The sequence below is a fragment of the Protopterus annectens genome, chromosome 7.part0 (assembly GCF_019279795.1).
Source record: "Protopterus annectens isolate FY-2018-M chromosome 7.part0, PAN1.0, whole genome shotgun sequence".
Taxonomy (NCBI): Eukaryota; Metazoa; Chordata; order Ceratodontiformes; family Protopteridae; genus Protopterus; species Protopterus annectens.
In genome coordinates, this window is record NC_056739.1 from 490229841 (window position 1) to 490246648 (window position 16808).

The window sequence follows — 16808 nt, forward strand, 5'->3', positions numbered from 1 at the left end:
TAGATTTCTCCAAGTTCTGTACCTAAAGTGTTCCACTAATTCACATCATTAGGGCTGACACATGATTAGTAAGGAGCCCCTCATGGCTGAACCTTTTAAGACAATGGCAAAGATTTTTGGACAACTACATGTTCATCTTTGATTAAGACAATGGCAATAATTTTTGGACAACTACATGTTCATCTTCCATAAGCAACACATCTTTGGCAACTGGGAACACTTGAGAGAAGATGAAGCTGAAATTAAGCCTGACTGTGAAGATGTGTGGTCATACTCTGCACAAATACAGACAATGCAGTGGTGCAAGCAAATTATGTCCCATTATAATTTGCTACTCCCTCATCCATTTGTGCATTTTGAAGATGAAACCTGTTAAAAGGAAAAACAAGTCATACAATGTTAATAGACAACATACCAGAAGGTTTATAAATTCATGTTAACACTACATTTTTAAAGCTTCCACAAAACTGGAAAACATGGCCCAAATTCTCAAGTCACTGTAGGCAACTGCAGGTGGAATACAATAGCAAGAAAGTGTTAACATCTGCAGTAATAGACACCCTTTTCTACAGTGCCAATGAGAAGCATCAACAAGACAGCATAGTCATAGTCTTAACAGACAGGCATGTCACTTTGATATACTTCAGCTATGAAAGAGACTTTCTACTATTTATCTTTGCACACAAAGTTAATAAGACTCAATCATAGTTTGGCAGCACAGAGGACTAAGGCTAGGAGCTGCTTCCTGTGGTACTGGGTTTTGATTCCTTCAGCCTTCATTTGCTTACTGTGTGACCTTGGGCAAGTCATTCCACCAGACACCGCTTTGGGGCAATTAGTAAAATTGGGCTATGCTGCTTAATGGTCTCCTGAACACATTAAAAAGGTATATAAAATAGTACCAACCCACAGCCCACAAGGCAAAACAATGTACCCAACACACTAGTCATAGGTGACTCTATAGTCAGGCACACTGATGTCCCACTCACCAGGCTAACCAAGGAGAAGGTTACTGTCAGTTGTCTGTCAGGTGCCAGGATCCACCACATAACCCATGCACTCAGGTCACTCTACAACAAGTACAAATATGACTCTGTCATTGTCCATGTTGGTGTGAATGACCTGAGATGTACCTCCCTAGAATACATGAAAAGAGACATGGAAGAGCTCTCCAATCTTATAGCCCAGGCAGGTATGAACTTAGCCCAGGCAGGTATGACCTTAGCCCAGGCAGGTATGACTTTAGCCCCGAGTAGCATCCTGCCATCACCCAGAATGATACCGCAGTACAAGGACAAAATGATTGACTTCAACAATTGGCTAAGCTTCTGGTGTCATTCTAAGGGGATCCAGTATCTGTCTGCCTGGGACGACATGGTCGACAGACCACGATGCTTTACCAGAGATGGCCTGCACCTGTCACCCCTGGGATTCCAGATACTGGCTAAGGCTCTTGCTGCCCCTATAGTGCCTTTTTTAGGCAAGGTTCAAATGACAAATTCACCACTGTAACAGGAACAGGCAAGCAAAAACTGAGGGTAATGCTACTCAATGCTAGAAGTCTAAATCTCAAAATGCACTCCCTCGAGGCACTCCTTAAAATGGAGAACATTGATATCTGTGCAGTGACTGAGACCTGGTTCAAGGCTCCAGAGAGCACCCCTGCATTACTAGGCTATAACTCATACCACACTTTTCGGCCACCTAACCTGGATGGGAACACCAAAGGTGGAGCTGTGTCCATATTCATTAAGGATATCCACACCTCCAGGCTAGATGCTCAGCATAATGCATCTGAGGTTATCCAAGTGCAACTAACTCTGCACAAAACTGCAATCCAAATTGTAGCTTGCTACAGATCCCCCACCATGCCCCAGGATTCCCACTCCTCTTTTCTTGATATACTGGAAAATATTAGGGTTCAACCAAATACCTTAATAATGTGCGATTTCAACTACCCCACCATTAACTGGGGAAACTACTCCTGTACCAACTCCTTTGCTCAACGCTTTCTGGAATTCATAAATTCCAATGCCCTGGATCAACTTATCCACAGCCCCACCAGAGGTAACAATATCCTAGACCTAGTCATTACCAACATGAGTGACTGGTGTTCCACACCTGAAGTCAACTCCTCGTTGGTCAGATCCGACCATAAGCTAATCACCCTTGATATCCACATCCCACCCCTGTCCCCCATTAAGGAAATCACGGTAAAAAATTTCTCCAAAGCCAATTTCATGCTTCTTAAGACAGAAGTGGTGAACTTCATGACACCCATGCAGATAGACAATACGGTTATGACTGCTGAATCCTACACAGATGCACTCTATAAGCACTTACATGAGTGCATAGATCATGTTATCCCAAACAGAACCAAGATGCTATCCTCCAGAAAAAGGAAGCCAATCTGGTGGTCCCCTGCCATAAACAAACTCTGCAACAGAAGGAAGAACCTGTTGCAAAAGACAGTAAAATCCCATGAGTGGAGGAGTTCCCTGGTCAGCTTCAGTAAGAAACTGAGATTCCTTATAAGATCCTCCAAAGCTAGCTACAAAAACAAAATCACCACTGATTCTAGGGACAACTACAAAGCATTTTATAGCTATGTCAAGAATATCAATGGCAACACCCAGATCTGCTCTGAGTTACAGCACAATGGCATGAAAATTACAACACCAACTGATATTGCCAACATCCTGGCAGATAGATTCAGTGCTAACTTTACCCCCTCTCAATCCCTAAAGGGCCCATATCTATACAGGAAGAATGCAGAGTCCCTGTAATCACAACTACGCAGGTAAAAGCTGCACTCTCTAAAGCAAAAACACAGCATCCATGGGACCGGACAACATCCCAGGCTGTGTTTTACACAAACTTCAGAACGAACTGGCTCCCAACCTAACCACCATGTTCAATCATAGTCTCACATCAGGCTTTGTGCCCATTGAATGGCACACAGCAACAGTTATCTCAATCCACAAAGGGGGAGCCACCACTGATCCTGGGAACTATTGCCCCATTAGCCTCACAAGCCTTGTCTGTAAGGCCATGGAACATATCATCATGGAACTCATAAACGAAGACATTGGTAACCTCCAAACTCTGGACCCCACCCAGTTCGGGTTTGTGAAAGGCAGATCATGCCTCCTGAACCTGATCAACTTCTTTGAGGCAGTCACCAAAGCTGTAGATGAGGGTAAGGTGGTTCACACAGCCTATCTTGACCTCGCCAAGGCTTTCGACACCATCCTCCATTCTGAATTATAGCTAAACTCACTAAACTAGGTATAAATCCCCATGTCACAAGATGGGTTGCCAATTGGCTCACTGACAGAACCCACACTGTAAAATCTGACTTCAAACCAGTGACAAGAGGAGTACCACAGGGTTCAGTCCTGAGACCTCTTCAGTTAGGTATCTACTTCTCTGAAGTACAGGCTAACACAGAAGGCCTTTGGCTAACAAATTTCGCAGATGACTGCAAACTAGGAGCCATACATGAGTCCCCAAATGATGTGGACATCCTACAGAAGGGCCTCACTGAGACAGATATTTGGTGTCAGAGCCATGGCCTCAAGCTCAATGCCAAAAAGTGCATTGTCATCCCCTTTGGTAAAAACTCTATACCCATGAACTACCACATAATCGGCAGTCTACTTAACACTGAATGTGTGATAAGAGACCTGGGGACCCAGGTGGACAGTAGTCTCTCCTTTGATAATCACATCACCACAGTAGTCAGGAAATCCTTCTACATGGCAAACCTCATCACAAAAGGGTTCTCATCTAGGAAAAAATAGGTCATTATTCCCCTCTACTCAACACTCATTAGACCCATTATAGAGTACAACGCCCCTTTTGGAATGTACCTCACAAGACATCTGCAGCAGCTGGAAATGCCACAGAAGTACCTCACAAAGAGGATTACTGGCCTCAAACAGATGCCCTACATTGACTGTCTCAAAAAACTCCAGCTTTACTCCGTAGCATATTGCCTACTCCGAGGTGATCTCTGCCTAACATATAATGCTATGTCAAACCCAGATGTGTTGGACATGCTACACCTAAAGAAATCCCAATCCCTCTGAGCTACACACTCTAGGAACCTAAACCTTGTCACCACAATAAACAGGACATGCTGGAGGGATAAATTCCTGTCCCAGAGACTTCCCATACTCTGGAACAAGCTATCCATCTATGTCAAGCAAAGTTCCTCATTATCAGTCTTGAAGAAAAATCTTGATAAGTGGATGGGAAATAGGAAATACACCCCGGGGATCACTTCTGTGGCTCTGCTCCACAGGGGCACAAGAAAATAACTTTCTTGGGTGGCATAAGTCAGGGAACCTTGTTGGGTAGGCTTACTTAGGCCCTTGGGCTGATAACCTAGTACCTACCTAGCTATGAATAAACGGAATAAAAAAGATTTCAAACAAAGGTCGCCATTCGCAACTTTACATAATAGGAACTTTAAGTCTACAGGTTCATAGGTAGGTACTAGGCTATCTGCCCGGAGGCATTTATAAGCCTAGCCAGAATGTGTTGGCTTTCGCCGCCTCCTTAGATTAGTTCCCTGTGCCTCTGCCCAGCAGAGCCATTGAAGTGATCCCTGGGGTAAACTTTCAGTTTCTTGTCCACTCGTCAAGGTTTCTCTTGAAGAGGGTTAGTGAGGAGCTCTGCCTAATGTAGATTGGAATCTTGTTCCAAAGTATGGGAAGTCTCCGGGACAGGACTCTATCCCTCCAGCACGTCCTATTTATTGTTGTGGTGAGGTTTAGATCCCTGGAGCATGTGGCGCGAGGGGATATGGTTTTCTTTAGGTGGAGCTTGTCCATCAGTCCTGGGTTTGACATGGCCTTGTATGTCAGGCAGAGATCACCTCTGAGTAGGCGGTATGCAACCGAGTACAGATGGAGTTTCTTCAGTCGAGCTGCATAGGGCATCTGCTTGAGGCCAGTGATCCTCTTGGTGAGGTACTTCTGTGGTCTTTCCAGTTGTTACAGGTGTCTTGTAAGGTACATCCCAAATGGGGCATTGCACTCTATGATGGGTCTGATGAGTGATGCGTAGAGGGGCCCAATGACCTCCTTCGATCTGGATGCAAACCCTTTTGTGATTAGGTGGGCCACATAGAAGGATTTTCTAACCACTTTGGCAATGTGATTATCAAAGGAGAGGTTACTATTTACGTGGGTCCCCAGATCCCTCATTACATTTTCCGTATTTAGGGAGCTACCACCTATATGGTAGTTTGTGGGTACTTTGTTTTTTCCAAAGGGGATGACTATGCACTTTTTGGCATTTAGCTTGAGGCCATGGTTTTGACACCAGGTATCTGTCTCAGTGAGACCCTTTTGGAGGATGTCTGTGCCAGCCAGAGAGTCAATTATAGCCCTAGTTTGCAGTTGTTTGTGAACTTGGTCAGCCATAGTCCTCCTGTGCTTGCCTGTACCTCTGAGAAGTATATGCCAAACAGGAGGGGTCCTAGGACTGAGCCCTGGGGAACGCCAGTTGTAACTGGTTTAGAGTCAGACCTAGCTCCCGCAACTCTTACCATGTGGGTTCTGTCCGTGAGCCAGTTGGCAACCCATCTCATGACATAGGGGGTTTATGTTCAGGCTGGTGAGCTTGTCTATAATACCTGAGTGGGAATGGTGTCGAAGGCCTTTGCAACGTCTAGGTAGGCTGTGTGGACCACCTTTCTCTCATCTATAGCCTTGGTAACTATCTGAAAGAAGTCCACCAGGTTTAGGAGGCATGATCTGCCCTTAACAAAGCCGAAATGGGTAAGATCCAGTGTTTGGAGGTTCCCAATGTCTCTGTTAATGAGATCCATGATGATGTGCTCCATAGCTTTGCAGACCAAGCTAGTCAGACTTATACGAATATAGTCCCCAGGGTCTGCTGTGGCTCCACCTTTGTGGAGCGGAATAACTGTTACTGTGCGCCACTCTGTGGGCACACACCCTGTGGAGAGACTGAATTTAAACAGTGTGTTTAGGTGAGGGGTTAGTTCATCTTTGAGCTCATGTAGGACGCAGTCTGGGACACTGTCTGGTCCCATTGATGCTGTGTTTTTGGTTTTGGAGAGGGCTGTTTTAACCTGAGTGTCTGTGATTTCAGGGGCACTACATTCTTCTTGTATAGTTATGAGCCCTTTTGGGGATGAGAGGGGGGTGAAGTTTGCACTGAACCTGTCTGCCAGGATGTTGGCTATATCAGTCGGTTCAGTGTATTTTGTGCCATTCTGCACTAACTCCGAGCAGATCTGAGAATTGCCACTTAGATTCTTGACATAACTAAAGAATGCCTTGTGGTTATCTTTGGAGTCCATGGCAATTTTTCTTTTGAAGCTAGCCTTGGATGATTTTATGAGGGAATGTAGTTTCTTGCTGATACTGATCAGGACTGTCTTCCCTTCTTGGGATTTTACTCTTTTCTGTACTAGTCTAGTTTCCTCCTTCTATTGTATAGCTTGTTTATGTCAGGGGTCCACCAGACTGATTTCCTCTTCTTGGAGGAGTGAGTCTTGGTTTTGCTTGGGGTAGCATAATCCACGCATTCTTGTAGGTGCCCATAGAGTGCATTAGTAAAGGATTTTGCAGCTTGGACAGCATTATCCTTTAGCATGGGGGCTTTAAAACTTCCCACCTCAGTCTTAAGTAACGTGAAGTTTGCTTTTGAAAAGTTTTTCATGGTGGTTTCTTTGACCGGGGGTGGTGGCGGAATGTGGCTATCCAGATTGATTAGTTTATGGTCAGATCTAACCAGCGAGGGGATGACCTCCGGTGTGGAACACCGGTTGCCCATGTTGGTGATGACCAGGTCCAATATGTTGTCACCTCTGGTGGGGGTGTTGACCAGTTGATCCAGGGCATTTGAGTTTATAAATTCTAGGAAATGTTGGGCAAGGGAGTTTGTTCTTGAGTAGTTCTCCCAGTTAATGTTTGGGTAATTGAAATCTCCCAATATCAGGGTGTTTGGTAGGACCTTTATGCTTCCCAGTGTTTCCAGGAATGCAGAGTAGGGGTCCTGGGACATGGTGAGTGATCTGTAGCAAGCTATAATTTGAATAGCAGTTTTGACCATTGTTAGCTGCACGTGGCTGATCTCTGAAGCATCATGCTGTGCCACTAACCTGGAGGTGTGGGTATCCTTGATGAATATGGATACTCCCCCGCCTTTTGTATTTTGGTCTGGGTTTTGTAGCCGAAATGTATGGTATGAGTTGAGGCCTGGTAGTGCTGGGGTGATCTCTGGAGCCTTAAACCAGGTTTCTGTTACTGCACATATATATTGATTTTCTCCATATTGAGGAGTGCCTCGAGTGCATGCATTTTGAGGTTTAGACTTCTGGCATTGAGTAGCATTACCCTCAGTTTTTTGTTACTTGTGCTATTTACAGCGGTGTGTTTGTCTTTTGAGCCTTGCCTAAAAAAGGCAATATGGGGGTGGCAAGAGCCTTGGCCAGTATTCAAAAGCCTAAGGGTGACAGGTGCAAGCTGTCTCTAGTGAAGCAGCGTGGCTTGTCGAGCATGTCATCCCAGGCTGACAGACACTGGATCCCCTTTGAATGACACCAGAAGCTTAGCCAATTGTTGAAATTGATAATTTTTTTCTCTGTACCGTGGTATCATTCTTGTATTATGTATTAACTATGTAATAGTTTTTATACATGCAGCATATTATGTGTTCGCACCCCTCCCCTAAAGAATTGTGATTCTCAGCGTAAAAGTGTAATACTTTTTTTACAAATGCAGCATATTCTGGGTTAGTTTGACTAGGTAAATTTGTTTGGATCGGTACATTTGTAAGTACACAGTCTGCCAAATTATTTAGTCTGAGATGTAATAAATATAGCGAAGCTTTTGATCACTGGAAATTGAAAATACTGGTACCAGCAAATAAGGGAGAAAAGGCTTTGTATTGAAATAATTACAATGTTTAGCATGCGCATTTTTCTGAGAATGATTTTGCCATGTTTATTCAAAGCAGTTTTCAAAATAAGCATCATGAGCAAAGTGCTGGGCGGGGCTTGGGCGGACCTTGCTACTGCGCATCTGGTGGGTAATGTTCTAATACAAAACCAAAAAGTATACTTCCCGTCACAGCAGTTCCTCACTGAACCATCCAAAAGGCTTGAATAAAGGCACGAAAAGTACTTTACAGAACATACACTTGGAAGTGTACTTAACAAGGAGGACACCACCTGTTAAAATCCTTGCCTCGCCTTTCAGTCAGTGCACCTGCAAATCTTGCCTGTGAGAACCTCCAAATGCCCGTCGGAAGTAGGGTTGCCACCTTTTCAGATGCCCAAAGTGGGACATTTTTGATACAAACGTCAGATTTTGCAGGCCGAATCATACCCAAGGCCAGTACGAAGGACAGAACTTCACTTGTTTGCCTAAATAAAAGCTTATTCTTGTAGCATTTTAGTTGCGTATTCTGTTTCTTATAACATTTAGGTGTTTCAAATACAGAGTAACTGTTTTATGCAACTACTACATAAAATATAGGAAATATAATAACAAAGTATTTTGTTAACACTATACGTAGGCTCGGTCGTTCTTCAGCAACATGATTACCATGTAAGTGCCAAACTAAAACGCCTTGAAGTTAATGCGTGGGTCTTAACATCTTTCCCAAACCCTTACCGTAATTTTGCACAACTCATTGTCTTAAGCTGCAGCCCAAACATGCCACCTTTAGGGTTACCACCTGTCCCACTTTGAGAGGGACAGTCCCTCTTTGGGCAGTTGTGTCCTGCAAAAAAAATGTAAAAATTGTAAATGTCCTGAGATTTTAGGACACAATTATTTCCTATATTTAATGTAATAGTTGCATAAAACAGTTATTCTGTATCTGAAACACCTAAATGTTCTAAGAAACAGAATAAGCAGCTAAAATGCTACAAGAATAAGCTTTTATTTAGGCAAAAAAGTGAAGTTCTGCCCTTTGTACTGGCTGTGGGTATGTTTCACCCTACAAATCTGATGTTTGTACCAAAAATATGTTTGTACCAAACATGTCCCATTTTGGGCATTTGAAAAGGTGGCAACCCTAGTGGCCCACCTTTAGGGTTACCACCTGTCCCACTTTACGATGGACAGTCCCTCTTTGGGCAGTTGTGTCCTGACAAAAAATATTAAAAATGGCAAATGTCCTGAGATTATAATCGTAGGACATAATTATTTCCTATATTTTATGTAATAGTTGAATAAAACAGTTATTCTGTATCTAAAATACCTAAATGTTATAAGAAACAGAATAAGCAATTAAAATGCTACAAGAATAAGCTTTTATTTGGGCAAAAAAGTTAAGTTCTTTCCTTTGTACTGACCGTGGGTATGTGTCGGCCTGTAAAATCTGATGTTTGTACCGAAAATGTCCCACTTTGGCCATTTGAAAAGGTGGCAACCCTACCCACCTTCCATCCTGACAAACAGCGATAACCGCACCCGAGACACCGTCATATGTCAGTATATTATCATTGAATCTCTGCCAGGACATGGTCAGGGTTTTGTATGGGGGGGGGGAGCCCCCCTGCACCCTCCACTTCACAAGTCTGCTACTTTTAGATTTGACAGCAGCACTGAAACTCAGTAATGACTGTTGCCATGGCAACAAGCGGTTCTAAACAATATGCCCTCGCCTTCTTGTTTGACGGGATGACATCACGCGCCTTTCTGTCAATGAAGCAGCTCTTTGGATGTAAAATGGCGACTGTCATAAAGCCGGAAGGTATGTCCTCCATTGTTAACTGGCTGTTCTGTGTTGTTGCTCAGTGCTGGGAGTGCGATTTAGGGATCTACAGATGCATTAAATAGGCGATTGTGGTCTGTCATGTGTTTCACTCATTTGCTCGCACCCCTCTCGATTGGGTTGTTACCTTCTTTGGGTGACTCCCCCATCCCAGTGCTGTGCCTTACTGTTGCTTCTCTTTTTGGTTTGACAGCTGAAAGAGTCGGCAGTCCCCATGGTCAGATCCATGAAGGGTGACTAGGAAGAGATGTAGTGTGCATTCGCTTTACCTTGCCTATGGTCAAGGTTGTGTACGAAGGAGTTGGCATTTAATGCATGTTGTTATTAATCGGGTAGCAGCCGTGGCAGTATACGTGAGCATATCCTGATGCATGTCAATAAACATCTGTGTGACTTTTTACAGGGGGGAAACTGGAAATAAGCCAGAAACAGCCATTGAGAGGTTTGAAAAGGACTCCAAATCTCACCATAAATGTAGAAAAGAGAATTAATGTTATTTTGAGTATGCCACTGCAGTATGAATAGAATTGTACCCTTTCCTTTTGAACATTTCATTCTCAATTTCTCTGAAAGATACGGATGTACGTACGATATATGCATGTGTTTGCATCCTTATGATCCATTTGCATAGCGTTAATGCGCTGGGTTTTGTGTATATGTTAATGAAGTGTACTGAGGAATGTATTGCCAGATGTCTGATGTAAACTATAGTAACTGAGACTGTGGCAAGAAATCTATCATTGTATTATTGGTATACGTTGCTAGCCATAGTATGCGTGACACAGAACGTATTAAAAACCTATACATTTTTTTGCTGATAAACGTTGTTTTTTATTATATAAATGTGACTATGAAGCACGTAAATCGGGTGTTTCGGGAACCGTGTGTGGTTTTATGTGTAAAACAGTAACATACTTCTGTTGTGTTTTTGAATTAGTGGAACCATTAAGAAGCATTTAGATGTGTTTGGTTTTGTGTCATTGCCATGGCGATGGTACTATGTATTTTTGTGTGTCCTAGTAGGCATTTTTTTGCATTATACAAAGAGCATGTTTGAAATTAAGTATTGCTATTATCGTTCTGTACCGCTTAAGTACGTCGAATGTGTTTTTCAACAGGTAAGTCAAGTGGAAGAAATATGCACAAACCGTGGATGGTAGAAAAATGGCAAGCAGTTGTGAGTGTTGTTTTGTCAGTATAGAGAAAGGAGTTGAGATGTAGAAACTACCCGGGAATCCTAGGACAGTGTATATAGTTTTGAATATTGTTTTTGTCAGTCTAGAGAATGCAACATAGGTGTAGAAATCCTAGGACATTCTGTGCACATATTTCTCTTTTCGTCTGTCTGTGTATACACACACACACACATATACACACAGTTATTCCATGCATGTGAGGATTTCTGATTATTGTACTCATTAAAGCTACTCCATTGATTGATTCTTAGTGTAGAATATCATACACACAGTAGGTTGCCAGCGGCCTTGCATGCATTCAGCTAATGCAGGGGAGTAAGTAACCTGTCATATTGCGAGGTCTATGACTTTCCAGGCAGTAGCATTGTCAGCTGGTGAAAGAGACTGTAAGCAGTAGGATCACAACATCTGCAGGGACAGAAGGGCACTGAATGCAAGTAAAACAGAGACAGTATTTTCTAGAATCTGCAACAGATAGCTTAAACTACAGAACACTTCTGCAATACTGTAGAGGAGGGCATGAAAATCTTGGTGAATAGAGGTCCAAAGGGCAACTCATTCACAGTGGAGGCAGGAGAAAAGTTCCAGCACAGTAATGCCCCCATGATACTAATGCAGTAACACCAAGTAAAATACAGTTAAACAATCTGAATAAAATAAGAAGAGATGGTATGTTTCTTGCTTTGCTCAAACATTTATGTTAACATTGCTTTTCTGTGGAGACAGTCAGATAAGATGCACTGTGGCATAACATTTTGGATATACATACATTTTTTATTTATGTATTTTTTATTAGAAAAAGACATGTTCATTAATTGAGAAGTATGAGTGTGACTTATACTGTTATCTAGCTCACGTAGAAATATTCAGCCACATATTAATATTTTGTGGAGGGGTAAAATGCAGGACTTGCACTTTGATTATTGCAGAGCTCTCGTGGATTCTTCATTTGCGAGCTCTCAGGAAAATATTACTGCCTTCATGGACCTCACTGCATAGGAGTGGGAGAATATATATACTTCTACTTCACAGAATTGTTCTGCTATGTTGATTTTGTTATTTATTTGGTTCAGTGTTCGCTATCCTTGTTTTATATATATATATATATATATATATATATATACATATGTATGTAGATATATATATATATATATATATATATATATATATATATATATATATATATATATATAAAATGTATATGTATATATGGGTTTATAGGTAGGTACTGGGCTATCGGCCCTGGGGCCTATACAAGCCCAGCCAAAAAGGTACCCTGGCTTTTGCCACTCAAGAAAATTATTTTCCTGTGCCACTGTCGAGCAGCGCCACAGAGGTGATCCCCGGGGTGAATTTCCTATTTCCCATCCAATCATCAAGATTTGTCTTGAAGAGTGCTAATGAGGAGCTTTTTTTGATATAGATAGGTAGTTTATTCCAGAGTATGGGAAGTCTCTGGGACAGGAATCGATCCCTCCGGCATGTTCTGTTTATTGTGGTGACAAGGTTTAGGTCCCTAGCTCGGAGGGATTGGGATTTCTTTAAGTGGAGCATGTCCAACAGCTCTGGGTTTGACATAGATTTTTTATATAAATAAATAAATATATATATATATATATATATATATATATATATATATATATATATATATGATTATGTCATGAATTATTGAAAACTCATGAGAGAATCAGAAATGATAGAAAAACAGACTCATGAAAAACTGTAAGATTCATAAGACTGAATTACAACACATTGAATACTTCTGTTCCACTAAAAAGTCTTGTATTAGTGAATCCCACCTACAAAACTGAGATCCAAGTGCCATATTGGTAGTAATACTGTTAGGGGAAAAGGTTTTTACTAAAGTAATGTGTAGGGTCAGGGATAGGGTTTGGGGTTACAGTTTGAGTTAGCACACTTGAGTAAGGTGGGCATGGGGGCCTCACCCCTCAACCACTATCTTACTCAGGTGTGCTAATCCTGACTTTACTCCTAAACCCACGTATTGCATTACTAAAAATCCTTTTCCTAACAGTGCCACTACACAAGAAAAAAACATGCACAGAACACAGACGCCACAAAACATGCACAAGACTGACACTATCCCTTTACCTAATCCTTACTCTAACCCATGAACACCAGCATATGTACAACTACTGTGACAGCCTTGCACATCTTCGCAACCACTTTCATTCAAGTATTAATTTTCCTGCATACTTCTGCTTAATTACACCATACAAAACTAAATTCAGCCATATGTGATTGAGTCAGATGGGGATTCAGTCATATGTGCATTCTTTTTTTGTACCCAAAAAACTTTCTACCAAATGTGCATTCTACCATTTGAGTAACAGCTTCAAAAATATTCCAGCGTTCCATAAATGAAAACTTAATAACAGTCCAAACAATATCAAGTTTAATCCATTAGGTAGCGTAGATATAAACTGCAAACAGCATTGTGTATATGTATGTGTGTATATATATATATATATATATATATATATATGTATATATATATATATATATATATATGTATGTATATGTGTATATATATATATATATATATATATATATATATATATATATATATTATATATTTTGTATAATTTCTTGTATAAGTTTTGCATAATTTCTTGTATAAGTTTTTGTATAATCTCTGTATGTGGAGCGTTTCTCCCTGGGCCTCCGCTGAAAATGGGTCTTATCTCAGTTGGAATTTCCAGGTAAACAAATGTAAAATAAATAAATTTGCAGACTGGTTTTGCCCTGTGGCGTCGTCAGTGCAATGCAGGAAATAGCAGTGTGATAAATTTAAACTCCTGGATTTAAAGAAACAGCATAATTAATGTTTTCAGATGTATGCATTATTCGCATCAAATTTCATTAATAGTCTATGTTCATTCCCAAATTTATATCTAATCTAGATTAATAAACTATTCAGAAATTAATAACTATCAAATATTCAAATTTCATTAATAGTCTATGTTCATTCCCAAATTTATATCTAATCTAGATTAATAAACTATTCAGAAATTAATAACTATCAAAGATTTCTAAAAAGACTATCTTAAAAATTAATATTTAGGAATGGATGAATTGATGTACCTAGTTCTTCAAACATAACTAGATTATTAAATTCCAGAAACAATGTACCATTGTTCATTAAGCCCAGGTTTATATAGCGCCCCCAAATTAATGATCCACAATCTTTTTCTTTTTTGGTCTAATATTTTATGTTTAGATGTATAGGACAGAGCTTTTGCTTTAACTACATCAGTGCCTACAAAAATGAAATGTACAGCCGTATGTTCAAGTATATATTTATATAAAGCACTCCTTGTACATCAGCAATTGATGTCACTCAAATGAACAGCTATTCTTTGTTTTAAAGGTGTTGATGATGTTTGTCCAACATCGAATGCACCATATTGACAAACTGCCATATATACATTACCCATCCAGTATTGCATGTAATCAGATGTCTAATGTCAAAAACATTTTTTGGCGTATTAATAGAGGTAAACGATTTAGTTCTATAAACTCTTTTATAATAGATGCAATTCCCACAGAATGTACTACCCCTTAATAAATCTTCCTTCCTATTAAATCCACTGTTTACATTCTTTTTAAAACCAGAAAGGTATTCACCTATAGTTTTACCTTTTTGGAAACCAAAATGGCAGTATTCATCAAGACATTGTTCAAAAAATGCATCAGTCTTTAGGAGATGCCAATGCTTATTAATAACCTCCCGCTTTTTGAAGGTATTAGTACCATAAGTAGTAATTAGTCTAGATATTGATGCAGGTTCATTAGAATTTACATTCTTATTTGTAGTTTTTTAACAATTCTTCCCTCGACTGATAAGTGTCTGTAACATGTGCATGTTTAACCAGTCTTTCATTATAGCCTCTTTTAATAAAATCTAGCTTCCATTTTAACTATGCCTCTGATTCAGATAGTTCGATCGAGCTACAAATACGGCACAGTCTTAAAAAAATTGTGCTGTAGTTATGTTCTGAATAATATGATTAGGATGACAGCTAGAAGTTTCAAGCATCAAGTTTTCAGTAAAAGGCTTACAATATAGGATTGTGGCCATAGTACCATAAATCAGTTTCATCACATTGACATCTAAATAGATCAATCTTGCCCAAAAATGTTAGACCAAAAACATTTGAATTCAGATATTCAACAAATTCCTTCCAAATATCTGCAGGGCCATCCAAACTCACCAACATTCATCAAGAAAATGCTGCCACATATTTAAATACTTCTTAAATGGATTATTCTCATCATAAAATCATAAATAAAATGTATTTCCAAATGTCCCATAAAAAGGTCTGCATATATAGGGGCAAAAGCGGTGCCCACAGCATTGTCTTTAACTTCAAGATACCATTCATTCTTATACCTAAGTGCATTGTGTTCAAGTACTAAGCCTAATAGCTTCAATAAAAATTCAGTATGCATTTTAAGAGTATGTACCAGAAAACCTCAACCAGTATTTCACTGCCAGTAGCCCTCCTTCATGCGGGATACTAATCTACAGTGATCGTACATCTAATGTACATACATAAATAAGAATTTTACGGTACTTGTACATCATTCATAAGCTTCAAAAATTCATTGGTATCTTTAATATGTGCTCTGTACCATTGTGTTTTGGATTTTGCTAACAAATGTTGAAAAGTTGTCTCAGATATTAAGCCTTTTTTTTGCTCCTGTCAAAAATCTATCAGTAAAAGTTTTAAATTCTTTACCTAGGTCAAATGGCAATTTACAACGTGATACCACATCATTTAATTATTTTATAACCTCCTTATCCTAATCAATCAAGTCGCATAAGATCACTGCACCCCCTTTATCGGCTTTAAACACAACTATATGTTTATTGCTTCTTAAATTATTTAAAGTATGTTTTTAATGTAAATTATTGCCAACATTTCTAAAAATAGATTTCTGACTTACATATCCCAGATCACCTGCTGTTCGAATATCCTAAGTTGCTGGGTGGTATGGAGGCTGAAACGTTGATTTTTTTTAAACTTAAAAGAGGTATCAACAACATTACTTGTGTCTTGCCTTTGACTATAGTAAAACTTTAAAAATTAAATTTTGACAAAAATGCTTGACATCCATAACTGTGGAATATCGAGACATAAAAAGATGGAATAAATCCTAATCTTTTATTTAACACATTAGTTTTCATCATTAGAAAATGTAGACAAAGACAAATTTACCCAACAAAACCCTCAGTGAACGGTAAAGTAAAAAAGAACAATGGAAACACCGTCACAAAGAGACTAGAAACTGATACTTTCGTCCCACTTTATTAAAACGGGAACTTCATCAGAATAGTCTCTATAAAATCCGTTTCAATTTTAAATGCAGTGAAAAGTCTGCCAAAAGCCAACTATCCAATGACATGCAAGTAAAAACAGCTGATCAAAGTCATGTGATGTTTCACACTTCACAACCTACTAAATAATCATTTTATCACATAAATACTATCCACTGAATAAAATTAACCTGTTCACTAAAACAAATTAAAAAAAATATTAAAGTAATCTATACTTCAGTAAACATTAATATTGATACTTTCATTGAGACCAGGAAACTTATTGGCTCGCAGTCTTATTTGCCAAAATAGTTCCCTCCTCTCTGAAAATCATTGCAACCATTAATAAGAACTCAAACTTTTTAAAATTCTCAGAGTAAAGACTGTGCTTAGTCAAAGCATTCATAATATCGTTTATCATCAGTACTCTTATATAAAAAAGAAACATCAATAGTAGCCATGAACACTTTATTTCCAGTAAACTGATATGATCATAAACAGTTTAA

General features: G+C 39.6%; 1 protein-coding gene across 5 annotated transcripts in view; it reads left to right on the plus strand.

The window, feature by feature from the left end:
• Positions 1–9680: 9680 nt before the first annotated feature.
• The window catches only part of CAMTA2 (calmodulin binding transcription activator 2), a 2181461-nt gene continuing 2174333 nt past the window's right edge, over positions 9681–16808 (plus strand). For all 5 annotated transcript variants that reach the window (XM_044077091.1, XM_044077090.1, XM_044077092.1 and 2 more), the window contains exon 1: positions 9681–9744. The gene's annotated coding sequence lies outside the window, so the exon portion shown is untranslated. The remainder of the gene's footprint in view (positions 9745–16808) is intronic.